We start from the raw sequence: 8,163 nt of genomic DNA on the forward strand, positions 1-8,163 counted from the left end.
GGCAGTTCTGAAGGCAAAAGGGGGTCCAACCCGTTACTAGCATGGGGTACCTAATAAAGTGGCCGGTGAGTGTATACCAAACACTCATATTAAAATGAGTCCTATTTAGTTATGCATTAAAACCTTCTACGCATACACTATACATACATAAATATATATACATATACATATACATATATATATATATATATATATATATATATGTAACAGTTTAAATACATATATATTATATATATATATATATATATATATATATATATTGTGTGTAAAAGGAATCAAAAAAACTTGAATGTACTACAACTACATGATCAGCAGTTGTTGTGCATGTGTTCAGTCTTAGCATTTCAAACTGCCAGAACACAGTGCTTGTGTTTCTTTAGTGCTTGTTTCACAATTTCTATAAATCAAGATAGAAATTTGAATAATGGAGATCAACTTCACAATTCTTGTTAGATCTCCTCCAGGTTACCCGACTTTATGACATAAAATGACTTCAGACTCTCACAAAGCCTTTCTAAATGCCAGTCAATTTAGGATGAAACATGTTTCACTGCCTTTAACTCAATGCTTGTGACTTCTTCATGGCTGTTTGTGTCAGTCTCAGAATCTTCAACATCAGCATAAGCACCATCCTCAGATTCTGCATTCACTTGGATCAAAGTATCAAGTGGGATTAATGTGGTTTTTGCAGCTTCTCTTTTAGTTGCCTCTTGATTATCTGTTTCGCTTGAAACAAAATCTTTCTCTCCGTAATCAGTTTCTTCCTCTGGTTCGTCTGAATATTCTTCTGCTTCATCTTCTCCGTCGGCTGAATCTCCCTGGTTGCCTTCATTGGCTGTCTCAGTTTCCTCTTCTTTTTCGGAGGCTTCAACATATTCGTCATTACCACGGCTTTCATTTGTGATGTTAATACATTCACACTGTGTTAAATTTGTTCCTTGTTCATCATCATTGTCTTCTACATCTTCCATTATTAGTTTGTTTTTGTCGTTGTTTTCCAGTATTTCCTCCTCATCTGGCTTCAGCTCCACCACATCATCAGGACCTTCTGTTTCATCATTTGTCTCAGTTATAGCATCTTCTCGATTCTCTTCAGTCGAGTCACCATTTTCTTCTTCGTCTGTAAGATGGGTGTTATCTGCAGATTCGTCTTCTGTGTTATCGGTGCATTCTTCCCTTCCTGTTTGGGCCTCTCCATCCTCCTCTCCTGCAGACACACCATCTGCTGCACATTCTTCGCCAGCATCACTTTCAGTAATCTCATTACCTGCCATTTCAGCTTCCCCCGGTTCTTCGTCTGCTGTTTCACGTTCTTCCATCTCGTCTCCTGTTGTTGCGTCCTCTGTGCAATCTTCACCTGTTACTCCACCCTCGTTTGCACTTTCATTTTCAGCCTGCTCTGATTCCTCGCCAGTTGTTTCACCTTCTAGTTCCTTGTTATGAGATTCATTATGGTCTTCCTCATCTTTTTCTACTTCTTGAACAGAATCTTCGGGGGCACTGCTTTCTGCAGATGATTTTGTATCATGAAGCTCTTCAGCTGATGTGACGTTGAAATGTTCTGCCTCACTCAAAGTTGCGTTTTCATCTGTAGCCACTTTATACTCTTGTGCATTTTCATCTTCTTCTGCACTTTCATCAACATTCTCATTCTCAGGCTTGGTTTCTGAAGTCTTTTCCCATGATTCATCATCATTTGTAACTTGTGAAGAATCCTCTTCTCCTGCGCTCTCATTTGCGTCTGTTGTTGTGTTTATCACTGATTCGTTTTCATCTGTGGCTGATTCATCGCTCTCTTCCTGTGATTCATTTTCAGTCACAGCTTTGGGGCTTACTTCTATTGCAGATTCAGATTCAGATTCTAGATTATCATCCTTTTCCACAAGTTCTGTGTTTTCTTCCATCTCCTCTTCTTCGGATTCCTTATCAGCTTTTCTGATTTCCTCATCCCCTGAATTTTCTTTTTCTGTGGCTGTGTCTTCCTTAGCAGTCTGCTCTTTGGTGTCATCCTCATTGGCGGTAATAGCTTCTTCTTCCATAGCAACATCATCTTCAATTGCTGCTTCCTCAGCCTCGTCCTTGTCAGATTCATGTTCAGTTGTATTTGCTACATTTTCCTCATCAGCTGTTGTGGCATCGCCTGTTTCTTCTTCTTTCATTTCATCTTCACTTGTGACACCATTTTCTTTTCCTTCTTCCATTTCATCTTCACTTGTTGCTTTATCAGCTGTTTCCTTTACCTCTGACTCAGACTCATCCACACTGGTGGTGTCCACAGCTGCCTCTTTGTCAGATTCATTTTCAGTTGTGTCTGCCACATCATCAGTGTTTTCCTCATCTGCTGTTGTGGCATCACCTTCTTCTTCTTCTTCTTCTTCTTCTTCTTCTTCTTCTTCTTCTTCTTCTTCTTTCATTTCATCTTCACTTAGGACACCATTGCCTTTTTCTTCAGCGATCTCATCTTCACTTGTTGCTTTATCAGCTGTTTCCTTTACCTCTGACTCAGACTCATCCACACTGGTGGTGTCCGGAGATGCCTCTTTGTCAGATTCATGTTCAGTTGTAGCTTCAACATCTGCCTGTTCTGCTGCATTGTTATCTTCAGCTTCACCTTCACTTGTGACATCATCTTTTTCCACTGCAATTTCATTTTCCGCCGTTGTTGCTTGATCATTTTCTGCAGTTTGCTCTTCATCGTCCATGGCAGCCTCATTCTCTTCACATTCATTTTCAGTCGTGGCTGCCACATCAGACTCTTCTGCAGTATTTTCTTCAGCTTTAATGTCTTCTGCTTGCTCCTCCTTTGACTCTTCCTCCACGGCTTCCTCATTGTAAGATTCATTTTCAATTGTGTGTGCCACAGCAGTCTCTTTTGCTTCAATTTCATCTTCAAAAGTCTGTTCCTTTAATTCATCTTCACTTGAGACATTCCTTTCTTTTTCTGTAGCAGTCTCTTCAGCTGTTGCTTCTTCCTCTGGTTTTTCTGACATTGCATCACCAGTGACATCATTCTCCTCTGCAGTCTCATCATCATTTGTGTTAGCATCTTCAGCTGAATCATCAGTGATGGCAGCAGTCTCTGCTCCATCGTCAACCGTCCATTCGTCCACAGCTTCTTCTTTGTCATATTCATTTTCAGTTGTGGCTGCCGCAACAGCCTCCTCTGCTTCAATTTCATCTTCAGCATTGTCATCATTTGATTCATATTTGCTTTTGACAGCAGTCTTTTCCTCTACAGCAATCTCATCTTCAGTTGTTGGAATTTCAGTTTTTTTTTTTGATGATTCATCCGCTGTGGCCTCGTTGTCATCTGCAGACTCATCTGCATTTGTGGCAGCAATCTCCTCCTCATCCACTGTCTTTTCTTCCACAGCGTCATCTTTGTCAGATTCATCTACAGTTGTGGCTGCCACATCATCCACTTCTCCTGCATTTGTATCTTTAGTGGTGGTGGCTTTAGTAGTCTCTTCCTTTAACTCATCCACAGAAATTTCTCTTTCTACATCAATCTCATCTTCAGTTTCTGCTTCTTCAGCTAGTTCCTTTGACAGTTCATTAGCTGTGGCTGTGACATCGTCCTCCTCTGCATTCATCAGTTCAGCTGTGCATGCATCCTCCATAATGGATTCATCCTCAACTATCTCTCCACTCTCATTATCTGCCATTTCATCTTCTGTTTTGTTTATTTCCTTATTGTTATCTTCAGTATCATGGTGTACGTCATCCCCCTCTATTTCTCTTACAGCTTTGAAAATAACATTCTCTACTAGTGTTTCTGCCGCTTTTGTTTCAGTGTGATTTTCAAAATTAGATCTACAAGTGACTGTCTGTGTATTGCGAGGACCACTGTTTTTCATCAACAGAATCCTCTTCAGGTCATAGTCCATGTCAACAGGTGCAGTATTCATAACTTCTGCAGGAAGTGGCGGCCTGCTTGTCATTTTTTCCTGAATGCATGTTTCACATAGACAGAATTCGTCGTTTTCACTGCGTTGGTCACTGTAAGAGGTTTCTGTTGCTGAGTAATCACTTTTTTCTGCTTGTTCACCAATTGATTGTCTGAACATAATCTTCAGTCTGTGTCGTCTTGCTTCTGTTTGCGTGGTTGAAGCACGGGACATTGCTTCTTCAGGAGGTCGTGGTGGGCCCGCCTTAGATTGAATGTGCCTCAATTCCCTGTTTATACTAGTTTGGATTCTTTTGTGGACCTCAGTTTTAAGTTCACCTATCATAATATCAAGCTGCTCATTATTATCCAAGTTCCATCTGACTTTGAATTCTCTCATTGCATTGATATAATGCGTCATGAACTGCTTTTCTATTTTAGTTAATAAGTTTAAGACCCAAACAGGATCAGGATCTTGAGAAATTATTTTGTTGTAATTTTCTGAACTCTTGTTTGAACTCTTGTTTGAACTCTTGTTTGAACTCTTGTTTGAGGAGGATGGTGTTGTAGGTAGTTCTGTTGGAGTATCATTGCCTGTAATTGGGTCAGCTGGATCTGGATCGTCTTCCTTTGGTTTTTCCTCATACATTGTTTCTACGTGTCTCTCAGGTATCCATTTAGCTTCTGCTTCAGAGTCTGCTTCAACTTCACAGACTTCTGGTATTTTCCTCAGCGTATCTGCACTTGTATGTGCTTGAGACACATTACCATTCACACCATCACTGCTGTTCCCGGAGCCCGTGGAACCACTGTTGACATCCACACCAGAGGATGAAGTATGAATGAATTCATCGTCCACAGAATGGTGATCACCCTTCGTAAACACAAGTTCATTTTCTGGAGGATCACAAAGCCAAAGAGATTGAAGAATGTTCATCAGCTCTTGGTATCTTGCATCCTTTTTGTTTGCATTTTTAGGATTATTGTCTATTAACTGCAACTTCACAAGGCAATCCAAAAGACCTCTCGCTGAAGTGCTTAGTTTTTGTCCATACACTGTGGAAATTTCTGGTAAACTGTTAGCTCTGTCGGGCTTTGGATTTAAAAGTACTTTCATAACCTGTATGGAGGAATTAAATAATTTTGCGGCATCATCTCGCTCAGTACAGGTAGGACTACTATCAACATTTGGTGGATCTGTGCTTGTTTGGATGTCATCATTAGGGACACTGTTCACCAGAACTCCTTCATTTGTGTCTTTTGTGTTCTCGGCTGCAGAGTTATCATTTCCAGTATCTTCAGTTCTGGTCATTTCCTCTGTTGTGTTGACTTGTTTTTGTCCATCGCAGTTTTCATTAAATTCCTCCATGCTGTACATATCACCTTCTGCTGGTATTGAATTCAGCCATTCATTCACAACCTCAATAGGGGATGCATTTGGAAGGCTGGATGGAACCAGCTTAAAGTCATCAGCATTTGTGTTCTTGTGTCTGCATTTGCTGCTTTTGTCACTTTTACTATCCTTAACACTCCTATCAATTTTTGTAGCTTTCAGTGGGCCATTTGTTATCCTCTTAGACCCACTGGATTTTGATTCTCCCATGGATGTTATCTGAATCTTTTTGACAATATCCGAACTGGACAGAGTTTGTGATAAATCACTTTCATTCGACTCTGCATGACAAATCACATGGCGTTTATTTTCTTTTGGTTCCCTTGCACTTATTGGAGAAGCACAGGTCTTCTCCTCAGCAGGAACGTGAACAGATTCCTTTTTATTTTCCACACATTCATCTGTTAAAATATTAGTTTCTTTGGATTTCCGAGATTTCGGAGACCGATTTGACTTCACAAATAAAGAACTTTTTGGCTGACCTTCACTTTTCTTTTCTTTAGCCCCAGATGCTGTTGACTTATGTGGTGAAACCTTAGACTTTGATGACATGGATGCAGGTGCTCTGTCTTCACTTTCCTCAACTGTCAGAGTAGGGATTTCAGATGTCCCTAACATGTCAGATCGATCGGATTTTGCAGACACAGGGCTAAGTGTTCTCACTTCTTTTTCACAGGTATTTATGTCACCAGGAACATCAGACACACTTGATTTCTTTGATCTTACTGATATATTTGAATTTGCTGACATGGCACTTGGAGCTCTCTTCGATTTTTCCTGAGCATTTCCTTCATAAGGAGTGTCCAAACTTTCTATTGTGGGAATTTCAGAAGCTATAAATTTGTTAGATTTTGTTGAATTATTTGATTTTGCTGATTTAGTTGACATTGCACTACACACTCTTACTTTAGTTTCTTCATCTTGTGCAGTACTTTCACTTGGGGTAATTTCAGATACGTTGGACTTCATGGTTTTTATAGAAGCATTTGACTTTCCTGACAAAGCACGTAAAGTCCTCTCTGTTTGATCTACTTCTTTAGTATGTGTTTCAGCTGTCTGTTCCAAAACTTTTGATTTCCTTGACCTCGAAGACCTATCTGACTTTACTGATTTAATTGACATGGGACTTGGTGTTCTCTCTTTAGTTTCCTCACAGTCAGCCACCTTTTCTTCATTTCCCCCATCTTCCACTCCCTTTACATTCTGAAGATTGTGAGGTTTTGATTTTGTAGATACTGATGTGACATTTGACTTCACTGATACGGCAGACATTGAGCTTGATGCCCTCACCTCTGTGTCTTCCTCAGTGTTTTCATCCACAGTGTTAGTGCCATCTTCAGCAGCTTTTGCTTTCTTTGACACTGCTGAAACATTTGACTGCCTTGAGTTTGTTGATTTGATGGAGGTACTGCTTGGTGATCTCTCCATAGTCTCCTCATGATTCTCTTCCCTATGAGTATTAGATTGTTTTGACTTAGTAGACTTTGCAGATACATTTGACTGTCTTGATTTGGAAGATCCGGCTGATTTAGCTGACAGGGTGCTTTGTGTTCTTTCTACAGTTTTGTCATTATTTGACATGTTTTCGATTGAAGAAACATCACAGACTTTTAACTTACTTGATTGTACTGACATGGCTGACTGTGTGGATTTTGCTGACATTGCACTCTGTGCTCTCTCTTGAGTTTCTTCTTTATCATTCCCTTCAACACAAATGCAAGTAGTTTGGACAGAAGAAACATTTGATTTTGTAGATTTTGCTGAAGCATGAGACTTTGCTGATTTTGCTGAAAAGGCACTAGGGGCTCTCTTTGTAGTGTCCTCATGTTCAGCCTCCTCATCATTCGTAACACCAGAGGCTTTTGACTTAATAGATCTTTTAGAAACATGAGACTCAACTGATCTGAGTGAAATGCAGCTTGATGCTCTTTCTTCAGTTTGCTCTTTGGCAATATTTTCAGAGGGGCTCTCAGATCTTTTTTTGGTTGGAATATCAGAACATTTGGACTTTTTTGATCTGGCAGACATATTTGACTTGACTGACTGTGCTGATATTGAGCTCAATCTCCCTTCATTCTCTGCATCAGCAATGTCATTACTGTGTTCAGAATGGATGGTGGAGTTTTTTGATTTCATAGATATTTCAGAAACATTTGATTTTGCTGATTTGATTGACATAATGCTTGAAGCTCTTTCCACAGAATCACAAGCACATTCTTCAGCTGGGGCAGCCAAGACTTCTGACATATTTGATTTTGCAGAAATAGTTGACTTTTCAGACATTGCACTCTCTGCTCTGTCTAAGCTGTCTTCCTCACCATTGCTCCCCTCTGTAGTATTAGTATCAGGAGGGACGTAAGACGCTTTTGATTTCATAGATACTGTAGAAGCATGTGACTTAGATCTGGTGATGCTTTCTTCAACTGGAACATCAGCTGGATTGTCAACACAGTTTTCTAAGGGAACTTCAGAAGTTTTCGATCTTCTGGATGTTGCAGAAACATTAGACTTTATTGATTTTGCTGATCTGACTGATATATTGCTTGGTGCTCTCTCTGCATGTTCCTCATGATCAGATATAAATTCCTCAGCTGGACCACCAAGCCCCTTTGACTTGGTAGATTTGACAGAAATAGTTGACTTTGCAGTTTTGGCGGACGTGGCATTCTGTGCTCTCTCTTCAATTTCCTCTTCCTCGTCTCCTTCATCAGGAGTGCCAATACATTTGCAAGACTGAGCTTCAGAAGCTTTTGAGTTAATTGATTTTGTAGAAGCATGTGACTTTGCTGATCTAGCTGACAAAGCACTTGGTGCTCTCACTGAAGACTTTATAGATATTTCAGATACGTGTGACTGGACTGATTTGGATGACATGCTGCTTGGT

Source organism: Etheostoma cragini, chromosome 18 (assembly GCF_013103735.1).
Source record: "Etheostoma cragini isolate CJK2018 chromosome 18, CSU_Ecrag_1.0, whole genome shotgun sequence".
Lineage (NCBI taxonomy): Eukaryota > Metazoa > Chordata > Actinopteri > Perciformes > Percidae > Etheostoma > Etheostoma cragini.